The sequence below is a fragment of the Rhinoderma darwinii genome, chromosome 7 (assembly GCF_050947455.1).
Source record: "Rhinoderma darwinii isolate aRhiDar2 chromosome 7, aRhiDar2.hap1, whole genome shotgun sequence".
Lineage (NCBI taxonomy): Eukaryota > Metazoa > Chordata > Amphibia > Anura > Rhinodermatidae > Rhinoderma > Rhinoderma darwinii.
In genome coordinates this window covers 92,934,788-92,960,122 of record NC_134693.1, presented here as the reverse complement: position 1 = coordinate 92,960,122, position 25,335 = coordinate 92,934,788, and positions in this window count along the sequence as shown.

Sequence of the window (25,335 nt, the reverse complement as noted above, 5' to 3'; positions counted from 1 at the left end):
CACTAGGGTTATGCCTAGTTCCCCTACCTTTTCCTTATACTAACGTCTACTTGCGTTGCTTCTACTCAACGGAATTAGACCGTACAATAAATACAATTGTATAGTAAATAAAGGGTAATATTTATTACTAACAATAATCACACTTACATATAAAATACACAAAACATAGAACACAGTAATTGATCACAGTATAGTATCAGTATACCCCAATACACATAACACATTAATATATACTGAGTATACTCACACTATACGTAGTACAGTATAAACACGGTATCACAATCCTAATTATACCGCCACCCACATACCTAAACATACATATGAATACAGTTAGGTTACAATACAATACACGCTCACTATTTCTGTCCCACTCCCTCCTAATATAACTTTCCCCATACACTAAGGTTTAATAATCTGGATTAAGAGAAACAAGGGGAATGAGTTTCTGTGTACCTGGGGATGTGCAGGTCAAGGATAACTGCAGGGTACTTAGTGCAGCAAGGGTAAACAGGGAACAAGAAGGGTGGGGGGACTAGGGGTATGGGAATGTGCAGGTAGGGGTACAGGTAATGTGGGGGCTGCAGGAAAGGGTTACTGGGGAGTATAGGGGAGAAGATACAGTACTTAGCACTTCATCTGGTCCAAGGTTGGTGTGGGGCCATGAGGCAAGAGCAGACCAGGAGGGAAGGGGCTTCCGTTGGGAGCAGGAAAATAAGAGAGTATAATGACAGGGTAGGGAGACAGACAGGTGAGCCCTAATCTACCCGCCACTCAGTCCCTGCCTACTTGCAACGACCCGTCCTAAGCGACGGGGTACAACTGGGCAACGGTCCCTACGCTCAGTAAGTGCAAGACAGACAAACAGACAAGGCTACACAGAAGCTAGGGAAATGGGGCAGCTGCCCACGGAGACACCGTGAGCAACAAGAGTAGTGAACGAGCCGAGTCAAACCAGGAGAGAAGTACAAAACGCTGAACAGGAGAGTGGTCAGAAAGCCAAGGTCAATAACAAGCAGAGGATGAATAGTACAAGCAGCAGCAGCAAGCCAGGAAACAAGCATAGAAGAATCACAGGCAAAGGAGGAACAGGAAAGGCAGGTATAAATAAACAGTGGGCGGGAGCTAGCTCCGTTTGGCCAGGCTGTGATAGGCTCTCCCACTCCTAAGTAGTGGAAGATGGAGTCAGTCTCACAGACATAGGAGCAAGTGCAGACTGATTGCCCACGGGCGTCGACACAGAAGCTGTGTCTGGCAAATCCTTTACAGAGAGAGAGTGTGAGGTCGTTGACCCTCTTATACCTTGTCCGTGCACATTTGTGTGACATCACAGCTCATGCACGTGAAAGGAGGGGCCTGGGCCTCATGGCTACCTCATGGAATACCATTATCTAGTAGGGGGATGGAAGGTCAGTTGGAACTTCCTGATTCCTGGATTAGTTCCTGTTTATGGTTTCCATCCCCCAGGGTGTCTGATTACCTGGTAGGGAGATAAATATACACCTTTCTCGAGGGACAAATATATATCTACACTCACATGTACATAGATATAAATATATAAAACACTTCCCTTTACAAGTTTTTCGTCCAGTACAGCATCTTCTTCGCCGTGGCAGTCTTCATCTGCAGCTAATACACCCAGCCACTCTGGAAGGAGACACACCAGTAGGAGTCGTCGTGAGAAACGAGTTCAGCTTTCTTCTTCTTCAGTTGTTCCGTCACCAGAAGCCACCTCAGCCTGTCCACCTGGTGGGGATCTGTCTGTTGTTCCAGCGTCTATGGTTGGAGTCGTAGCACCCTCGGAGGTCGCAAGGATTTCCTTATTAGGTGAGTCTCCATGTGTTAATGCATGGTTTGCGAAGGATAATTTATCTGCTGTTGATTTAGTTTTCAGTGTTGAAAAGTTTGTTAGATGGTTTGTGTACAAAAGGCGGAGCTTTTGTTCCGTTGGGTTCGCCGGGGGGGGGGGGGGGGCTCAGCCTCCACCTGAGCCTGTGGCTAGCATGAATGGCTTGACATTTCGTGATTCATTGTTTTGTGATATTGCTCCTTTAGGTACTCCCCTGTCGGCCGAGGTCTAGGACAAGATATGGTCACATGAATTTGTGGATATTTGGTCCTTGGTTTCTAACGATCATGTGACGGTGGATAAGGAGCGTGTGTTCAAAAGAGGTTCAGAAAAGACAGTGAAAAAGTTGCGAAAAGCTTTGGAAATTGGGCTCCAGGGTTTTTCTTTCTTGGCTCATGTCATTTGCCAACGTTTTCTGGAAAAGGGGCTGTTTGTGTATTTCGATACTATATTCAGTGTTCACAAGTTGCACGGAGGTACAGCTTGGTGGAGATATGATGAGGAATTTCGCCGTTTGTTGGCTTTGACGCTGTAGCGTCCATGGCCGTGGACCGCCGGGTTTACTCATGCCCTGGCGGCCTCAGCCATGGATCTGTAAGGGCTGGCTCACATCTCCTTCCCAGGAGACGCCAGCGCTCCCTTCCACTCTAGTCCGCTGTGTCTCGTAGGGTGAGCGGGCATGATCGTGCCCGGTCTTAACCCCCTCCCGCACACAGGCGTGACTGTACGTCCAAATAGAAAGTGCTTTCCCGCACACGGGCGTACAGTCACGCCCTTGAGATAAAGCGAGCACAGGAGCCGTGCGCGCTTTATACACAGCTGACATGCCGCTGCAATGGCTGCCATTTCTGTTACCGCCGATCGCAGCCATTTAACCCCTTCAATGCGGCTGTCAATGACGTCCGCCGCATTCAAGTGGTTCACAAAGGGAGGGAGCTCCCTCTGTACCCCCCGGGCCTCCCCGCGATGGATCGCGGGTGGCGATTGTTGCTATGGCAACCAGGAAGCCGTTGCTAGGCTTCCTGGTTGCCCAGGTACGGAAGCCTATTAGGTCCTGCCCGAGGCAGGACCTAATACGCTAACTGTCAAATGAAGAATGACAGTTACAATACACTGCACTACATAAGTAGTGCAGTGTATTGTACCGGGGATCAGAAGACCAGATCTTCAAGTCCCCAGGTCAGGTCAGTGTAAAGGAAAAAGTAAAAAATGTAAAAAAAAATTGAAAGAAAAATAAATAAATAAATAATAAATAAATAATAAAAACCACACTTGCTGTAAAGGATCTGCCAGGCACAACTTCTGTGGATACGCCCATAGGCAATCAGTCTGCACCTGAGTCTATGTCTCTGAGACTGACTCCAGCTTCCACCACTAAGGATGGCAGGCTTAGGAGTGGGAGAGCCTATCGCAGCCTGGCCAGACGGAGCTAGCTTCCGCCCTCTGTCTATTTATACCTGCCTTTCCTGTTCCTCCTTGCTTGTGATTCTTCTCGTGTGGTTTCCTGGCCCAGCTACAGCTTCTGACTATTTGATCCTGCTCCATACTGACCCTGGCTTACTGACTACTCTCCTGCTCTGCGTTTGGTACCTCGTACACTCCTGGTTTGACTCGGCTCGTTCACCACTCCTGTTGCTCATGGTGTTGCCGTGGGTAACTGCCCCTTTTCCCTTAGCTTTGTTACCCTTGTCTGTTTGTCTTGTTCACTTACAGAGCGTAGGGACCGTCGCCCAGTTGTACCCCGTCGCCTAGGGCGGGTCGTTGTAAGTAGGCAGGGACAGAGTGGCGGGTAGATTAGGGCTCACTTGTCCGTTTCCCTACCCCGATCATTACACTTGCCCTGTTTCCCCGATCAACGAATTTATTATTAGAAAAAAAATGAAAACATAAAAAAAAACTATACATAATAGGTATCGCCACGTTCAGAACGGCCTGATCTATAAAAATTTCACATTATTTTTACCGCACGGTGAACACCGTAAAATGTTTTAATAAAAAACAATGACAGCATTTTATTTTTTGGTCATCTTGTCTCAAAAAAAATGTAATAAAAAGTGATCTAAAAGTTGCAAGTAACGCAAAATGGTACCAATGTAAACTACAGTTCGTCACGCATAAAACAAGCCCTCCCGCAGCGATATCAACTAAAAAATAAAAAAGTTATAGCTGTCAGAAAATGGAGACACTAAAACAGGATTTTTTTTAGAAAAGAGTATTTTTATTGTGGGAACGTAAAAAAACTATATAAATTTGGTGCCGCTGTAATCGTATCGCCCCGCAGAATAAAGTTAACATGTTGTTTATGCTGCACGGTGAACACAGTAAATAAAATAAAAATAAAAAAAACGTGCTAGAATGGCTGTTTTTTGGTTTCCTCATCTCCCAAAAAATGGAATAAATAGTGTTAAAAAAAAATCGCATGTACCCCAAAATGGAACCAATAAAAATTACAGCTCGTTCCACAAAAAACGCGCCCTCACACAGCTCCGTCAACGGAAAAATAACACGTTATGACTCTCAAAACGCAATGATGCTAAATGACGGCCCAGACTCATTTTTTAGGTCCAGTAGAATTTCACTAAATACCCCACATCGTCATTTGCTGGACCCCACAGGTGGACCCCGTAGACGCAGTGGAGATGAGGAAACTTTAGGGCCTTGTGCTGCTTATAGGGCTAGTGAAGAAGTCAAAGATTAGGCAATACTGGAGCGCAGATATTTTGTTAAGGATCTGCCAGGCACAGCTTCTGTATCCACGCCCATAGGTAATCAGTCTGCACCTGCTTCTATGTCTGTGAGACTGACTCCATCTTCCACCACTCAGGCCAGACGGAGCTAGCTCCCGCCCTCTGTCTATTTATACCTGCCTTTCCTGTTCCTCCTTGCTTGTGATTCTTCTCTGTTGGTTTCCTGGCCCCGCTGCAGCTTCTTGAACTACTTGTCCCTGCTTCGTATTGACCCTGTCTACTCTTGTTGCTCACGGTGTTGCCGTGGGCAACTGCCCCGTTTCCCTTTGTTCTGTGTTTCCTTGTCTGCTTGTCTGTCGTGCACTTACTGAGTGTAGGGACCGTCGCCCAGTTGTACCCCGTCGCCTAGGGCGAGTCGTTGCAAGTAGGCAGGGACTGAGTGGCGGGTAGATTAGGGCTCACTTGTCTGTTTCCCTATCCCTGTCATTACATATTTAGTATAATACCCAAAAACCCGGCCTGTGCATAAAGGATTGGTTCAAAGCGTACCACACCAATCCATGGATTATTCATTCAACCCATTATTACATCATCCTATTATGCCCTGATGCACTCCGCCCAAGCTTACATATGCCCTGATGTACTCCACCCATTTTACATATAACCTGATGTACTCCGCCCAGCTCACATATGCCCCCACATTATAAGCTGAAATACCAGTAAAACACCAAGCAATATCTGCGCTTCAAAAGCCAAATGGTGGTCCAACTGAGGCTGGCAGTGTGCCAAAACCACAATTTATGACCACATATGGGGTATTACTGTATTCTGGAGAACTCGCTTAACAATTTATGGGATGTGTGTCTACGGTGGTACAAGCTGGGCACAACACATTGGGCACTATAATGGCATATCTGTGGAAAACAGCAATTTTCAATCTGCAACATCTATTGTTTACTCATTTTTGCAAAACACTTGTGCGGTCAAAATGCTCACTACACCCCTAGATCAATTCTTTGAGGGATCTAGTTTCCAAAATGGGGTAATTTTTCGTGGGTACCACTGTACTGGTACTATAGCTCAATGCAACATGGTGTCAAAAAACGAATCTTGTAAAATCTCCACTCCAAATACTAAATGGTGCTCCTTCCCTTCAGAGCCTTGCTGTGTGTCCAAATAGCCGTTTATGACCACATGTGGGGTATTTCCGTACTCCGGAGAAGTTGCTTTACAAATGTTACAGTGCTTTTTCTCTTTTATTTTTTGAGAAAATGAAAATTTTTTAACTAATGCTACGTGTTATTGGAAAAGAATGTAATTTTTCATTTTCACTGCCCATTTGTAATAAAATCTATGAGACACCTGTGGGGTCAAAATGCTCACTACCCCCCTAGATGAATTCCTCAATGGGTGTAGTTTGCCAAATGGAGTCACTTTTGGGTAGTTTCCACTGTACTGGTACCCAAGGGATTTGCAAAAGCGACATAGTGCAGAAAAACCAATCCAGCAAAATCTGCTCGCCAAATGGCGCTCCTTCCCTTCTGAGCCCTGATGTGTATTCATACAGTGGTTTATTACCACATATGGGATATTTACCTATTCTGGAGAGAATGCTTTACAAATGTTATGGTGCGTTTTCTCCTTTATTTGTTGAGAAAATGAAAAATGTTGAACTAATGCTACGTCTTATTGGAAAAAAATGTCATTTTTAATTTTTACTGTACAATTCGAATGAAATCTATGAAACACCTGGGGGGTCAAAATGCTCACTACACCCCTAGTTGAATTCCTCTAGGGGTGTCGTTTCCCAAATGGAGTCACTTTTGGGGGGGTTACCACTGTACTGGTACCTTAGGAGCTTTACAAATGAGACATGGTGCCGAGAAATTAATCCAGCAAAATCTGTACTCCAAAAGCTAAATGGCGTGCCTTCCCTTCTGAGCCCTGATGTGTATTCATACAGTGGTTTATTACCACATATGGGGTATTGCCGTACTCTGGAGAAGTTGCTTTGCAAATGTTATGGTGATTTTTCTCCTTTATTTGATGAGAAAATGAAAGATTTTGACCTAAAGCTACGTCTTAGTGGAAAATAATGTAATTTCTCATTTTCACTGCCCAATTCGAATGAAATCTATGAAATACCTGTGTGGTCAAAATAATCGCTACACCCCTAGATGAATTCCTCTAGGGGTGTCGTTTCCCAAATGGCGTCACTTTGAGGGGGTTTCCTTTGTTTTTGCACCACAAGACTTCTTCTAACCTGACATGGTGCCTGAAATATAATTTAAGAAAAGGAAGGCCGAAAAATTCTCTAGGTGCTCCTTTGCTTCTGGGGCTTTTGTTTCAGGCCCGTAGCGCACTAGGGCCACATATGGGATATTTCTAAAAACTTCAGAATCAGGGCAATAAATATTCAGTTGTGTTTCTCTTCTAAAAACCTTCAGTATTACAGGAAAAAAATGGATTAAAATTGAATTTCTGCAAAAAATTTCAGTTCCACATTGCTTTAATTCCTGTGACACGCATAAAGGGTTAAGAAACGTTTTAAATGCTGTTTTGAATACTTTAAGGGGTGCAGTTTTTAAAATGGGGTGAATTGTGGGGGTTCCTAATACATAAGGCCCTTAAAGCCACTTCAGAACTGAACTGGTCCTTGACAAAATAGCCTTTTGAAATTTTCTTGAAAATATGAGAAATTGCTGCTAAACTTATAAGCCTTGTAACGTCCTAGAAAAATAAAAGGATGTTCAAAAAATGATGCAAACATAAAGTAGACATATGGGAAATGTTAACTAGTGACTATTTTGTGTGGTATTACTAGCTGTCTTACAAGCAGATACATTTGAATTTAGAAAAATGCTAATTTTTGCAAATTTTCTCTAAATTTTGGTGTTTTTCACAAATAAATATTAAATTTATCGACCAAATTTTTACACGAGCATAAAGTTCAATATGTTACGAGAAAACAATCTCAGAATCGCTCGGATAGGTAAAATAATTCTGGAGTTATTACCACATAAAGTGACACATGTCAGATTTAAAAAATGAGGCTGTGTCATAAGGTCCCAAAGTGGCTGGGTACTTAAGGGGTTAAAGGGCCAGCTCGCGCACAAATGGAATCATCATCATCATCATTAACTGCCCATGATTCCCTGGACTATAAAAAGGGCCTTGCCCTTCTGATCCTTGCCTGAGCGTTGTTAGTTTATCCCATGTCAGACTTGCAAATGGTCCCTTCGTGTTATCCTGTTCCTGTTGTTACCCGTGCCGTTACCTGTATCCCGTGCTGTGTCCTTGATCCAGAGCCTGTTAGGCTGGGTTCACACTGAGTTTTTTCAGGAGGAAAATCTGCCTCAAAATTCCGTTTGGAATTTTGAGTCAGATTTTGCTATGAATGCATGCCGGTTTTCGCGGCGTTTGCCCGCGGCCATTGGGTGCCGCGGGCATAAAACGCAGCGAAATACGATTTCTCTGCCTCCCATTGATGTCAATGGGAGGTCAGAGGCGTAAATGCCCGAAGATAGGGCATGTACCTCCTTTTCCCCGCGAGCCGGTTTTTCCGCTCGCGGTAAAAAAACACCTCCGCCTCCCATTGAAATCAATGGGAGGCATTTTCGGCCAATTTTCAGCGCATTTTCCGATACTGTTTCCGCGTCAAAAAACTCTATGTGAACTCCCCCTTAGTGTCATCTGCCACGTCCAGTGTCTCCTGCCACGTCCAGTGTCATCTGCCACGTCCAGTGTGATCCGCCATGTCTGGCGCAACCTGCTGTACATGCTTTCATGTGCCACATCGGCAACGCTCTGGCCAGGGATTCCAGCCCTGGAGAATCCCCTGACATCACTTTACATATATGGACAGTAACGTCAGGAGCTTTAACAGGCACAAAGTCCATGGGTAGAGCACTTGTGATGCTCTGCCTGGGGACTCCGAATAGCAAAGTCTACTACGCTATTCCATCCTTCAAAAATAATGTATACCAACGTCCACCAGCCCGACGTAGGCTAAAAGGACATAATGGAGCCCTGTGAATTGTCGTCTACGTTGTTTATAGTGTACATTTGGACATTTCCTGACGTACACGATAAACTTAGGGCAACAACATTATGTGAAGGGGCCTTAAGTGAGGGGGAAGCGCTTGTGACGATGTAAGGAGTACTAATGCTCTGTTCTTACGTGGCCATTAAAGTTCAATGTGCTTTTCCACAGCAAAAATCTGAGGCATACTGTAAAGGGTTTGCCAGACACAGGTTATGTGTCGACGCCCGGGGTTAATCAGCCTTCATCAGCTCCAAGGTCTGCTAGAGTGACGCGACCTATAGGGCTGGGTCTAAAAATATTAAAGCTGATGCTCTGTCGCGTAGCTTCATGGCCAGTCCTCCTCCTGAGGAGGATCCCGCTTGTATTTTGCCACCAGGTATAATCATATCCTCTGTAGATTCAGACTTAGTCTCCGAAATTGCGGCTGATCAAGGTTCTGCTCTCGGGAACCTTCCTGAGAACAAGCTGTTTGTTCCCCTGCAATTCCAGCTAAGGTTGCTCAGGGAGAATCATGACTCTGCACTCTGCACTATCTGGCCATCCAGGCATCCTGGGTACCAAGCACCTGCTCTCCTAATCCTATTAATTTGTTTGGCAAACCTTCCTCATTATGCCTTTATCTGAACGAACCCGTCTGTGCTCTGAATCAGCCACAAATCTTTTCACAGTACGATGATCACGCCTAAGTTTTCTTGAAATAGCTAATGTTTTCATATCTTGTCCAAGGTATTGCACTATTTCACGCTTTTCGGCAGCAGAGAGATCCTTTTTCTTTCCCATATTGCTTGAAACCTGTGGCCTGCTGAATAATGTGGAACGTCTATCTTAAGTAGTTTTCCTTTGATTGGGCACACCTGGCAAACTGATTATCACAGGTGTCTGAGATTGATTACAGTGATCCAAAGAGCCCTAAGACACAATACCATCCATGAGTTTAATTGAAAAACGAATAATTTATGACACTTAAATCCAATGTGCAAAATAATTTGGAACAAGGTGTAGACTCAAGTCTATGAGGGATCTGTGAAAACGGGTCCTGCATGGGTGCAAATCGGTCGTGAAAAACGGCCGTTCTTCACGGCTGATTTCACACACGTTAGTCTGAATATAGCTTTATATTGTAATTTGTAGTGAATTTTTAGTGCGCAATCCGCAACAAAAATAGGAGATAAGTGGCCTTATTCAGACGTCCATGTTCGGTCTGTGATAGATGGACTGTGTATCGGCCAAATTTCCTGGACCGATCACAGTTCAGGGAGCCGGATTTCTAGCATCACCGTTAGCTATAATCATAGGAGTCCCTCCCTTCCCGTGGGAACACTGTCCCCGGTCCCGTACTAAAAACATCATTACAGTATGGGGCAGTATTCCCGCAAAGAGGCAGGGACTCCTAGCAGTTTTGATTACTATGATGCTAGGAGTCCGGCTCCCTGAATTGTGGTTGGCCTGGGAAATACGGATGGAGGTCGGTGCAGCAGGTTGTGCCAGACGTGGCGGGCAGTACAAGATGTGGCAGAAGACACTGGATGTGGCAGAAGACTCTGGCCATGACAAACGACAGCAGGTGCAGTAGGACTTGACTCCAACACTAGTAGGCTCAGAAACAAGAACACAGCACAGAATACAGGTACTGGTAACAGTGTACGGGTAAAAACTGGAACGGGAAACACTAAGGGACCATTTGCAAGACAGACTTGGGATATACTAACAATGCTCAGGCAAGGATCAGATGGGCAGGGGCCTTCTTATAGTCCAGGAAATCATGTGGGTTGATGATGATGATTGTTTTCATGTGCGCCCGCTGGCCCTTTAAGAGCGGGCACGAGCGTGCGCGTCTCCTAGGAAGGAGATGGGGAACAGCGCTCACAGATCCATGGGCATCGGGAGGTGAGTAAACCCGATGGACGCTACAGGGAGTATCACTAGTACCCTGATTCCAAGAGACGAGAGGCAGAGCTGCTGGAGCTGGGCTTCAGTGAGGTTTTTTTCATTTCTCATGTATTTTCTTTGGTTTTGTTGTTGTCAGACAATTTTTAAAATCGGTGAAAGAAAACATGGCCATGGCAAGGGAAAAAGTGTTGAAAGAAGTTGATTTAGGCAGGATGGCGGGCCCCTTTTTGGAGCCGTCTTATTCAAATCTGCGGGTCTGCCCTCTTGGCTTGGTCCCTAATAAGGAATCTGGGAAGTTTAGGTTGATTCATCACCTTTCCTTCCCTTGTGGGGATTCAGTCAACGATTGGATTTCCGAGGATGATGTTACAGTGTCTTACCTCGTCTTTTGATGTAGCTGTGCGATTAGTTTGGGAGGCAGGCGTAGGTGCCTTGCTTGCCAAGTCGGACATAGAATTTTTTTTTCATTTACTGCCTGTTGATCTTGCCTGTTTTCATTTGTTGTCGTTTGGATGATCATTTCTTTGTAGATATGTGTTTGCCTATGGGGAGTTTCAGATCATGTTACTATTTTAAGGTTTTTGGTTCTTTCTTGAAATGGACAGTTTGTTTTAAGACTGGTATCTCCTCAGCTATTCACTACTTAGACGACTTTTTGTTTGTAGGTCCTAGTGGTTCGGGGAATTGTGCTTATTTGTTGAAAACCTTTAGAGTTTTAATGTCTGAATTTGATGTCCCGATAGCGGAGGACAAAACTGAGGGTCCTGTCACGAATTTGTCATTTCTGGGTATCGAAATTGATACACAAGAGATGGTTTTCAAGCTGCCTGACGACAAGCTTGCGCATTTGCTTTCCACTATTGATGAGTTTGTTGTGCGAAAAAGGTTACCCTGAAGCATCTTCAGTCCCTGTGTAATGTTCATGGCGGCAGGCTGTCACCTCCGTTCTCCCCCTGACAGCCGCAGCCACGAGTCGGCAAGCGCTAGCCCCAGCCTCCTCCTCAGGAGAAGCCAGCACTCGCGTCTACTCACCACAGCCGGATCCCGTAGGGTGCGCGTGCACGCTCGTGCCCGCTCTTAAAGGGGCAGCGCACGCACGGACCTCGTTCATGAACCTTGACCCGTGAGTACTCTGGACTATAAGAGGGGTCCAGCCCCCTAGTTCTATGCCTGAGCTTTGTTGTGTATTCCTAGTCTGTCTTGCATATGGCTCCCTAGTATTTCCTGCTCCCAGTGTTTCTGTTCCTGTATCCTATACTTGTATCCTGATGCTGTGCTGTATTCCATGCCTGTCCTGCTTCTCCACGCCTGACGTCCACCTGCTGCCAAGTTCCTGCCAAGCCTGCCTTGCTACTGTCCGAGCTGCCACAGGTACCCTATACGAACTATAGACTTTGACCTGCGTCCTGTTGGCCAGCTGCCTTGCCGCCAAGACGGTACGGCCCAGTGAGTCTACAAACCCCACGTGACACCCTGTTAGGATTACTGGTTTTGCTTGCAGGATCGTCCCCATGGGATGCGTTTTCTCTCAGCGCCTATCATTGGTGACCAGGGGTATTTCGCATTCGCATCATTTCATTCGTGTCACTAGACAAATGAAAGATGATTTGCATGTTTGGCAGAGATTTTTTGCAGTCATTCAATGGTAGGGCGATTTGTCAGAACGATGAGGTGTCCAGTTTTGAGTTGCAGTTGTTCACGGATGCTGCTGACAGTGTTGGATTCGTTGCGATTTTTGGTGTGGAGTGGTGTTATGCACGTTGGCCTGATGGCTGGCGTCGTATGGGTCTGATCCTGAATTTTTTTATTTTTATAAATTCTTTTATTTTCCATTTTCAATAACAAGCAAAAGATAATAAAGTGCATACATGAGAAGCACAAACATCGGCACGCAGGCCAATATATGCAGCAACAGCAGATGCGAAAAAACAGTATTGAGCAACTGAGAACATCACCTGAAAAACCATCCTGTGCACACTGAAACCAGCAGACATGCACCGCTACCAGTAAGAAGAACAGGGCAAAAAGAAGATAGAGAGAAGCAGAAAGGGGAAGAGGAGGGAAAAGAGATAGGATAGGGAACTTACATGAAGCACCAGACCAGAGGAATTAAAGTCAAGAGGCAACAATGGTCCTAAATTCCACAGGAGATTGAAATCTAATCCAATGATACCAGGTTTTGAGGAATTTAGCATGGGTCTCTCTCTTGGATGCAGTGAGTTCCTCCATTCTCATAATTTCCTGAATCTTGCCGAACCACATACCAATCGACAGGGTACAAGATTGTCTCCACAGCACAGGAATGCATTCTCTAGCTGCATTCACCAGATGGCGAACCACTGAACGCCTGTACGTAGTTAATGGAATATCACACAGATGGAGCAGGAAGAAGTCCGTAAATTTGGAGGAGATGCGCCACACTTCCGACCAGAAGTCTGTCGACTTCGGGCAGTCCCAAAAGATGTGTAAAAGCGTGCCCACATGCTCTCTACATCTCCAACACAACTGGGAGACGGCAGGTATTAGTGCGTGCAATCTGGAAATCACTTTTTACCAGCGTGACAAGATCTTAAATCCTGCCTCCTGGAATCTGCTAGCCATGGAGGATTTATTTGTCATTGTAAACAAACGATGATTATGTTTCCGCAGTAAACGTTAGACCCAAGTCTCTCTCCCAGCTAACCAAATAGGAAGGTGTGGAGAGGTTGGATGGAGAAATCAGAAGAGCATAAAGTCGAGACAGTGAATGACGTACTGTGCCCGTGCAAAGAAGCTCAAAAGGGGAACTGTCCCGAGAGTATGCCGATGGGTTAGGTAAGGACGTGAGGAAATGTCTCAGCTGAGTAACCTGCCAAATGGTAAAGGAGTGAGGGTCTGTTAGAGATGCTAATTGTTGGCTAGACATCCAGTTCCCACCCTGAATGAAATGAGACGCATGTCCCCTACCTGCCCGCAACCAGTGCTGGAATGGACCCCGGTTCCTGCCCAGGAGGGAGCGCAGGATTGCCCAGAATAGGGAACAAAGGGGAGGGGGGACGGTGAGATTTCTTTCAGAGGAAAGAGTCGGGACGCAATCGCCAAGGTGAGCCCAATAGTCGGGTGTGTCCGTGCCGATAAGGGAATGTGTTTTCCTAACCAAGGCAGTATCTGTACAGGGACAGCAAAGAAGGTCTGTTCGATAGACACCCACTGTTTAACCCAGGTATGTCTACACCAGTCCAGAATTCACGATAAATGTGAGGCCTGATGGTATGAGACAAAATCCGTGAGGCCAACACCACCCTCACACTTAGCACGAAAAAGCATAGAACGGGCAACCTGGGCTGGTTTCCCCACCCATATGAATCTATAAAGTATGGACAACAGAGTTTGTAAGAAAGGGCGAGGAATGTGGACGGGCAGAGCTTGGAAGAGGTATAAAATATGCGGTAAAATGTTCATTTTAAATATTGCGCACCGACCAAACTAGGTAAAGGTGCCCGTCAGGGGCGTAGCTAAAGGCTCATGGGCCCGGGTGCAAGAATTCAGCTTGGGCCCCCCTACCACTACCCAACACCACTATCATCATCAGACCCCTGCGCGCGCCTATGCCTAGACGCCTTGCCTAACAGCCCCCATAGTATAATGCCCCCACACAGTATAATGCCCCATAACGTATAATGCCCCAATATGTGCATAATAGAAAAATAGCATAATTACTTACCTATCCCCGTTCCCACGTCGGGTGGAGGATCCTTCGCCTCCTCCGGTGTGTACTATGAGTGACTCAGCGCAGACAGGCACGATGATGTCGCTACATCCCGCCAGCCTGTGTCGAGCCGCTCAGGGCACAGGGAATGCTGGATCAAGGAGATGTCAGCTCCTTGCTCTAGCATTGAATGGAACCGGGACCGCGGTGAGTGAGTCGCGACCTCCCGGAGGTCTTCACACGAACCCCCAGGGGGACGCGACCCACAGTGTAGGGATGTCACGATACCAAAATTTGGACTTCGATATCGATACTTTGTTTACTTTGTAAACAGTAATAAAAAGAAAAAGTTCTTTATTTTTCTAATGTGAGGCGCGAGGTGTGATGCTGAATTTTGAATGTGCCTCACATTAATAGTAATTAACCCCATCATGTTTCTCAGTCATAATGGGTTAATGTGTGAGGTACATGATGGGGTTAATTACTATTAGGCCGGGTTTACACGAGTGTGTGCGTTTTGCGCACGCAAAAATTGCGGTGTTTTGCGTGCGCAAAAGGCACTTAACAGCTCCGTGTGTCAGCCCCGTATGATGTGTGGCTGCGTGATTTTCGCGCAGCCGCCATCATTATGACACTCCGTTTGGATGTTTGTAAACAGAAAAGCACGTGGTGCTTTTCTGTTTACATTCAGAGTTTGACAGCTGTTGCGCGAATCACACAGTTCGCACGGAAGAGCTTCCGTGTGACCTGCGTGATTTTCACGCACCCATTGACTTCAATGGGTGCGTGATGCGCGAACAGCGCACAAATATAGAACATGTCATGAGTTTTTTTCAGCGGACTCAGGCTGAGCAAAACTCACGGACTGTCTGCACTGCCCCATAGACTAATATAGGTGCGTACGACACGCGTGAAAAGCACGCGCGTTGCATGGACGTATATCAACTCTCATGTAAACGAGGCCTTAAAAAGAGGTGTTACAATTTGATGTGTTAAAGGCTGTGTAAACCTTTCACATTTTTTTTTTTTATAAAATAGTTTATGGTGTTTGGTGCAACCTTTCTAAATAATTATTAAAAATAATTTTTACTTTTTGAGATACAGCTACTTTGTATCCTGTTATACAGAGCCACTGTATCTAGCACTGGCACCTGCGGGTCTCTGACACGAAGGATCGAGCTGCAATCGATCACATCTACGTTATTGGATCGTGTGTGTCAGAGTTTCTATTATTTTTCATGCTACTAATTTTTGTTTTTTATTTTGCATGTTCCGCTGGACTATTTGGACTACGTTGTAGATTCGTTGGACTACTTCGATGTACATTTCTTTAAATAAAATGGTCAAAGAGGGTTGTGTAGGGGAGTTTTTATCTCAATAAAAAAAAAATGTCTCATGTCTCAGTGATTTTCAACACTTTATTACCACCTTAGTAATGGCTGCTGTGTAATAGACAGTGTCCACTACTAAGCCTGGGGCTTAGTGTTAGCCAGTAAAAAGGCTAGCACTAACCCCCCATTATTACCCCGGTACCCACCGCTACCAGGGGTACTGGGAAGAGTCAGGTACAACCTAGTACCCAACCCTCTGTAGTGAGGGACGGGTACTGAGGCCGCCGCAGACTGGTTTTCCCACCCTGATAATGCTGCCTGCTACGGCTATATTGTATCTGGCTGGTTATCAAAAATGGGGGGACCCCATGTTGTTTTTTTTATGTTTTTTTAAATCAACATGGGGTCCCCCCCATTTTTCATAATCAGCCAGATACAACACAGCAGATACAGCCTAGCATTACCAGGGTGGGAAGGGCCATGGTTTTTAGCCCTTCCCGGCATGATAATACTAACCTGCGGCCGCCCCAGTACCCAGCTGTCGCTTCAGATGGTTAGGTACTGGATCGTACCCGGCTCTTCTCAGTACCCCTCGTAGCGGTGGGTAGCGGGCTAATAATGGGGAGTTAGTGCTAACCGTTTAACTGGCTAATACTAAGCCCCGTCTTGTCATTCAGACAACGGCCATTACTGAGGTAATAAAGTATTAAAAATACACTGAGACATAAGAAAACGCTTTTTATTGAAATAAAAACTCCCCCACACAACCCTCTCACCATATCATTTAAGAAGAAAAAACAAAAGTAAATCATCAAAGTAGTCCAACGAGTCTAGGCTGTAGTCCAAACGGTCCAGCGGAACCTACCTGAAAAGAAAAAAAAAAGTTAGTACGAAAAATAAAAAAACTTATACTCACCTAGAGCAGTCTTCTGTCCTTTTTTCTCCCCTGTGCTGCAATAGAAACTAGAGGTCAATAAAAAATAATTCCCCCTCATGTAATGCTTCTACCCATGGCTGAGTACAAGTAAGTCTTATTCCTAGGTGACACTTTCTTTTACTCCGCCATCGAGAAATATTATTGGTGGTAGATAAGTGATAGAAATTATTTTTTATTTTATTTTTTTACAGCGCACACATCATAAATGATGCAAAAAAAATGTCGTACAGGTTATTACGGCCGCGCCAATACTGATTATGTGTATGTTTTATGTATTGAGACTTAATTTAATGTTTATTGTAAAAAAGGTGAATGTGTATTTTTTTTATTTAACATTACTTTGTTTTTACTTTATTTTTAAACTTTAATGTACTGACATATATCCGATATATCTCAGTACATTAGCCTGTGTACTGCTAGTACACAAGCAGTTGTTAGGACATACCTAAGTATGCCCTAACAACAGGAAATATGGTAAGACAGCCCTGGGGTCCTTCAATGGACCCTGGGCTGGCTGCCCATATATGGTACGGCCCTCGATCGCGTCACAGGAATTCCCTGTGACACGATCCAGGGGCATCCCCCCCAGAGGCGTAGCTAGGTTCTCCAGCACCCGGGGCAAAGATTCAGTTTGGCGCCCCCCCCCCCCAACCTCTTTCCCGACATCTCCTTCTCCCTCGCCGTGTTTGTTTTCTCTACCAATCGATGTGTCATTGCTTTTTATGTAACGCATTTGTACATCTTACAAGCAATATGGTTCTATACACAACACCAGAACCAAGTTCAGTACATAAATACAACACCAGCACAAATACAGCTCAATTTAGTGCAAAACCCTGCCGTATAGGTGTGTACGGCGTAAAACTACAGCTCCCAGCATGGCCCGAACAATGGTAAGGATATGCTGGGAGTTGCTGTTTCACAAAAAATAAATCCTATCATAATCATACCACCCATCATCTCGCTGCAGATCATACAGTGACTACAGTGCTGATTAGAGGCAGAATAAACATTTACATTAAGTGACTCACCGGTGACGTCTCAGATTCTAGTTCTTTTTCTCCATCCGGTCCAGACCTTTATGATGAATTCTCCCGGTCACAGACCATTTCTGCAGTTTGCCGCTCAGATGTCTTCAGCTTCTCACTTTACCAACATTTCTGCACCTATAAATAAATATAAAGTTATCATTATACCACACACTACGCCCCTAAATATAATAGTGACATACACTGCACCTCTAATTATAATAGCACCATACACCGTGTCCCACACACACACTGTGCCCCCTGTAGATAGTGCCTGCCATAGAGCCCCCTGTAGATAGTGCCCCCATATAGCCCACCCCTGTATATAGTGTCCCACAAATAACTCCCCCTATAGTGCTCTACAGATAGCCCACCCCTGTATATATCCCCCCTGTAGATATAGCCCAGCCCTGTATATAGTGCTCCACGTATAGCCCAACCCTGTATATAGCCCCCTGTAGATATAGCCCAACCCTGTATATAGCCCCTTGTAGATATAGCCCACCCCTGTATATAATGCTCTATAGATAGCCCACCCCTGTATATAGCCCCCCTGTAGATATAGCCCACCCCTGTATATAGCCCCCCTGTAGATATAGCCCACCCCTGTATATAGTGCTCCACAGATAGCCCAACCATGTATGTAGCCCCCCTGTAGATATAGCCCACCCCTGTATATAATGCTCTACATATAGTCCACCCCTGTATATAGTGCTCCACATATAGCCCACCCCTGTATATAGTGCTCCACATATAGCCCACCCCTGTATATAGCCCCACTGTACATATAGTGCTCCACTAGATAGTCCACCCCTGTATATAGTGCTCCACTAGATAGTCCACCCCTGTATATAGTGCTCCACAGATAGCCCACCCCTGTATATACTATATACAGGGGTGGGCTATCTGTGGAGCACTATATACAGGGGTGGACTATATGTACAAGGGGGCTATATACAGGGGTGGGCTTTCTGTGGAGCACTGTAGGGGGAGATATTTGTGGGATACTATATACAGGGGTGGGCTATATCTACACGGGGACTATATCTACAGGGGTGGGCTATATCTACAGGGGTGGGCTGTATCTACAGGGGTGGGCTGTATCTACAGGGGTGGGCTATATCTACAGGGGGGCTATATCTACAGGGGGGCTATATCTACAGGGGTGGGCTATATCCAGGGGTGGGCTATATCTACAGGGGGGCTATATCTACAGGGGGCTATATATACAGGGGGGCTATACCTACAGGGGTGGGCTATATCCAGGGGTGGGCTATATCTACAGGGGGGCTATATCTACAGGGGTGGTGTAATGATGGGGGTAAGGAAAAAGACAAGTGAGCCCTAATCTACCCGCCACTCAGTCCCTGCCTACTTGCAACGACCCACCCTAGGCGACAGGGTACAACTGGGCGACGGTCCCTACGCTCAATAAGTGCACGACAGACAAACAGACAAGGGTACACAGAAGCAAGGGAAAAGGGGCAGTTGCCCACGGCAACACTGTGAGCAACAAGAGTGGTGAACGAGCCGAGTCAAACCAGGAGTGTACGAGGTACCAAACGCAGAGCAGGAGAGTAGTGAACAAGCCGAGTCAAACCAGGAGTGTACGAGGTACCAAACGCAGGGCAGGAGAGTAGTCAGTAAGCCAGGGTCCTGTAATAATTAGCGAACCCCAAGAAGCACTGTAACGCCTTTAGGGAGGCAGGTTGGACCCATTCCGCCACAGCCTGGACCTTGGCGAGGTCCATGCGGAATTCATGAGGAGTGAGGATTTGACCCAAAAATTGTATCTCCTGCACCCCAAACACACATTTTTCGGTCTTCGCAAACAGTTTGTTTTCCCGAAGGACCTGGAGCACCTTCCTGACATGCTCAATGTGGGAGGAGCAGTCCTTGGAAAACACAAGTATGTCATCAAGGTACACTACAAGAAATACCCCCAGGTAATCTCTTAAAATCTCATTTATGAAATTCTGGAAGACCGCGGGAGCATTACACAACCCAAAGGGCATGACGAGGTATTCGAAATGACCTTCGGGCGTGTTAAACGCAGTCTTCCACTCATCCCCCTCTTTGATGCGGATAAGTTTATACGCCCCCCGTAGATCAAACTTAGAGAACCATTGGGCCCCCTGAACCTGATTAAAGAGATCAGGAATCAAAGGAAGGGGATACTGGTTCCTTACAGTGACCTTATTCAAGTTACGGTAGTCAATGCATGGCCTAAGACCACCATCCTTCTTCCCTACGAAGAAGAAGCCAGCACCTACCGGAGAAGTAGAGGGGCGAATGTAACCCTTGGCCAGGCATTCCTGGATATACTCTCTCATGACTTCACGTTCGGGACAAGAGAGATTAAATATCCTACCCTTAGGGAGCTTAGCTCCTGGTACCAAATCGATAGCGTAATCGTATTCTCTATGAGGTAACACTTCGGAGGCCTCCTTAGAGAAAACATCAGCGAAGTCCTGAACAAACTCAGGTAGCGTGTTCACCTCCTCAGGGGGAGAAATAGAATTAACAGAAAAACATGACGTCAAGCATTCATTACCCCATTTGGTAAGATCCCCAGTATTCCAGTCAAACGTGGGCTTATGCAACTGCAACCAGGGAAGGCCTAAAACCAAATCGGACGATAATCCCTGCATCAACAGTACAGAGCACTGCTCCAAATGCATGGAACCAACAAGGAGTTCAAAAACAGGAGTATGCTGTGTAAAGTAACCATTAGCAAGAGGAGTGGAGTCGATACCCACTACCGGGACAGGTTTAGGCAAATCAATCAAAGGCATAGCTAGAGACATAGCAAATTCCACAGACATGATATTAGCAGAAGACCCTGAATCCACGAAGGCACTGCCGGTAGCAGACCTACCACCAAAAGAGACCTGAAAGGGAAGCAAGATTTTATTACGTTTCATATTTACGGGAAATACCTGTGCGCCCAAGTGACCGATGATCACTTAGGCACGGAAGTTTTCCGGCTGCTTATTCTTACGCCTAGGACAGGTGTTCACTTGATGCTTGTCATCCCCACAATAGAAGCAGAGACCATTCTTCCTGCGGAACTCTCTGCGTTCTTGGGTGGACACGGAGGCCCCGAGTTGCATAGGTACCTCCGAGTCTTCCGTGGAAGAACGAAGCAACGGAACCTCGGGAGGCATCATGGGGGAGTCAGAGGAGAAAACACAAAAACGTTCAAGTTGTCGTTCCCTGAGACGTCGGTCAAGTCGTACCGCTAAAGCCATAACCTGGTCTAGGGAGTCAGAAGAGGGATAGCTAACTAGCAGGTCTTTCAGGGCGTTCGACAGACCCAACCTAAACTGGCACCTTAATGCAGGGTCATTCCACCGAGAAGCTACGCACCACTTCCTAAACTCAGAGCAATACTCCTCAACAGGTCTCTTACCCTGACGTAAGGTCACCAGCTGACTCTCGGCAAAGGCAGTCCTGTTAGTCCCGTCATAAATGAGTCCGAGAGCAGAAAAGAAAAGATCAACGGAGGAAAGTTCAGGGGCGTCAGGAGCAAAGCAGGAGGCCCATTCTTGGGGCCCTTCCTGGAGCCGGGACATAATTATACCCACCCGCTGGCTCTCAGAACCTGAGGAGTGGGGCTTTAAGCGAAAATAGAGCCTACAACTATCCCGAAAGGAGAGAAAAGTCTTCCGGTCCCCTGAGAACCAGTCAGGCAACTTGAGGTGGGGTTCAAGAGGTGAGGTGAGGGGCACTACCATGGTAGCATCAGGCTGGTTGACCCTCTGATCCAGGGCCTGGACCTGTAGGGAGAGACCCTGCATTTGCTGAGCCAGGGTCTCAAGGGGGTCCATAGTAGTGTGAGGGACCAGGGTAGACTAGGTATATGGGCTTGTGATTATGTAATGATGGGGGTAAGGAAACAGACAAGTGAGACCTAATCTACCCGCCACTCAGTCCCTGCCTACTTGCAACGACCCGCCCTAGGTGACGGGGTACAACTGGGCGACGGTCCCTACGCTCAATAAGTGCACGACAGACAAACAGACAAGGGTACACAGAAGCAAGGGAGAAGGGGCAGTTGCCCACGGCAACACCGTGAGCAACAAGAGTGTTGAACGAGCCGAGTCAAACCAGGAGTGTACGAGGTACCAAACTCAGAGCAGGAGAGTAGTGAACAAGTCTAGTCAAACCAGGAGTGTATGAGGTACCAAACGCAGGGCAGGAGAGTAGTCAGTAAGCCAGCGTCAATATGAAGCAGGGTCAAATAGTTCAAGAAGCTGCAGCAGGGCCAGGAAACCAAACGAGAAGAATCACAAGCAAGGAGGAAAGGCAGGTATAAATAGACAGAGGGCGGGAGCTAGCTCCATCTGGCCAGGCTGTGATAGGCTCTCCCACTCCTAAGCCTGCCATCCTGAGTGGTGGAAGATGGAGTCAGTCTCACAGACATAGAAGCAGGTGCAGACTGATTACCTATGGGCGTAGACGCAGAAGCTGTGCCTGGCAGATCCTTAACAGGTGGGCTATATCTACAGGGGTGGGCTATATCTACAGGGGTGGGCTATATCTACAGGTGGGCTATATCTACAGGGGTGAGCTATATCTTACAGGGGTGGGCTATATCTACAGGGGTGGGCTATATACTATATAGCCCCCCCTGTAGATAGACACCCCCGTAGATAAAGCCCCCCGCGTGTAGATAAACCCCCCCTGTAGATAAAGTCGCCCTTGTAGATGAAGGCCCCCCCCCGTGAAGGAAAAGTCCCCCCGTAGGCAAAGTCGTCCCCCCTGTAGATACAGCCACACACTTTTATTACAATTAAAAAAAAATAAAAAATTCAAACTCACCTTATTCCCGCTCCCACGCCGTCTGGCAGCCATGGAGACCTGCTCTCTTCTGCGCAGGTCTCCTGGGGGTTGAACGCAGCGTCTATAAAAAGGCGCTGATTGGCTGGGCAGGATGACTTTCCCTGTCAGTCAGCGCCTTTCATCGACGGAAGCGTCACTGGTACAAAAGGTACCAGTCGCTTCATTCGTGGAAATGCACTGAATGGCCGGGCACGGAACGTGGCCCGGTCATTCATTGCTTCTAATTATACCTGTGTCCTTGCGACACAGGTACAATTATAGTGCAGGAGGAGGTGGCGCTGGCGCCCCCCTCTAAACTGTGCCCGGGGCACATGCCTCGCCTGCCCCCCCCTAGCTATGCCCCTGATCCCCCCTTCTCATTTTCTCCTGAATGCTGCAGTCAGCTGTGATCGCAGCATTCAGGAGAATAGCGGCGGAGATGAGAGGTTTCTCTGATCTCCGCTGTTATAGACCGGGGCTGCAGCTGTGTAATACAGCCATTGCCTGACAGGAAGTGCGCGCGCGGTCAGCATGAGGAGATGCGGCCGGCGCTGCACTAATGAGCAGCGGTTCAGGCACTGAAGACACAACATGGGGGTGTTTTGTAGTGCGCCCGCCATGTTCTGTCTTCAATGCCGCAGATCATTAGTGCAGCGCCGGCCGCATCGCATCATCCTGACGGCGCGCACATGTCAGGACTCAGGAGCTGGGCAGTGACTGTATTACACAGCCGCAGCCCCGCTCTCATACACTCATGTGTACTATACTGTATTGTGTTGGATTGTGCAGTTTGCGGTGGAGAGAGGAGAGGGGGCTGTGATTTAACACCCCCCCCTCTCCACCGCAAACAGCACAATACAACACAATACATTACAAGACATTACAACACAAGACATTACATCACAATACATTACATTACAATACATTACATTCCAGACTGCAGCTTACCTGGAGTCCTCCGCACCGACTCTTCCATTCCACTGTCTGGAAGCCGTGTCACGTGACAACACGGTCACATGGTACACTAAGTGTACTATGTGACCGTAACCAGGAAGTGCCGGCTTGGCACAGAAGATTTCTTTAGGAAGCGTGCTGTATGGCAACGGGGGCCCGTGGGCCCCCCAGGCTTAGGGGCCCGGTCGCAAGTGCGAACGCTGCGACTCCTATAGCTACGCCACTGGTGCCCGTCGTCCAGGAGTCCAAATTGCTCTTTATGCGTTGAAGAAGCAGAGGGTAGTTCACCGGAAAAAGGCGAGACAGATCACTGGTAAGCCGGACCCCCAAATATTTCAGCAAATTCCTAGCCCATTTAAAGGAGAATGACTCAGACAGATCCTCCACAAGAGACTGTGACAACGAGATATTGAGAGACTCCGATTTTTGGTAATTAATTTAGAAATTGGACAATATCGAGTATCTACTCAACTCCGCCATCAGATTAGGCAAGGAAATCCTGGGTGAAGTAAGAAAAAAGAGCAAATCATCCGCATATGCTGCGACCTTATGGGACCTCTCCCCCAGAGGAACGCCCGCTATATCCGGATTGGAGCGCACATGACACAAGAAGGGCTCCAAGCATAAAATGAATATTAAGGGAGACAATGGACAGCCTTGCCTAGTACCTTTCGAAATAGCGAGCAAGGAGGAGAAGTGACCATTGACCTTAACCCGGGCCGAGGGGGAGGAGTAGAGACTCGAAATCCATTGCATCATATGGGTGCCTAGTCCAATATACCTTAAGGTGGCCAACATAAAGTCCCAGTTGACCCTGTCAAAGGCCTTCTCCGCGTCCGTGGACAGAAAGAACGTGGGCAGAGCCGAGGCAGCGGCTTGATATATAAAATATCGAATAGCCCTTGTGGTATTATCACGTGCTTCCCTAAGAGGCATAAAACCCACCTGGTCGTTATGAATAACCGTTTGTAAAAGAGGGGTCAACCTATACGCCAACATTTTTGCAAACAACTTCAGGTCTACGTTTAAAAATTACATAGGGCGGTAAATTTGGCACAGAGTAGGATCCTTCCCCTCCTTGGGTATTTCCATAATGTAAGCCCGAAGTGTATCTTGGGGAAGAGAGCTCCCCTCAGTAAGTGAGTTGAAGGCATGTAGGAAGTGAGGGGAAAGCAGGTCCGAACAGGCCTTATAATATTGCAAAGGGAGGCCATCAGGGCCCGGCGCCTTCCCCAGTGGGGAGTCCTTCAATGGCCACGACAACTCGTCTGGGGAAATAGGAGCCTCCAGAGAAGCAAGTGCCTCCTGGGGGATGCTTTTCATCCCAGAGGTCTGAAGGTAGGACTTAATCCTCTCCATATAGCTCCTCCCATCAGGAGATGAAGAGGCTCGAGGAACATTATAGAGAGAGTGGTAGTAGGCATGGAAGGCCTCCGTGATGTCATGGGGAAGATGCAGGTGCCGATTGTGGGAAGCATGAATATGTGGAATATATGTACGAGAACGGGTTTTCGAAGTGTCCGTGCAAGGGTCCTACCCGGTTTGTTAATGAATTCATAAAAGTGCCGTCTGCATTTAGCTAAGGAAACCCTAGCCTTGGAAAGGCAGAGCGATCGAACCTGAACCCTCAGCTGTCCCAGCTCCGCCCCAACAACCCGGTCCAGGTAGGCCTTGTGGGACTGTTCCAAAAAATGTATTCGGAACAAGAGATCCAACAAGTGTGCTCCCTCTTTAGTTTAGAACCAATGCGAATGAAGGAACTACGGACTACACACTTATGAGCCTCCCAAATGCAAAGAGGGTCAACATCTGGAAAGACATTTGTGGCAAAATACTCTTGTAGGTCCCAGCGTATATCTGTTAATACCGTCGGATCCTGCTGAAGCGATTCATTCAAGCGCCACTGCCAGGAACGAGGGTGGACCGTTGGGAGGGAGAGATTAAGTGTTATAAGAGCGTGATCAGAAAAGGTAATATCATCTATGGAAGCTGACGTGATGCAGGAAAGGTGTATGACGTAGAAAGAAATAATATATTCTGGAGTATGAGTGTAATCATGGGGGTAAGGAAACAGACAAGTGAGCCCTAATCTACCCGCCACTCAG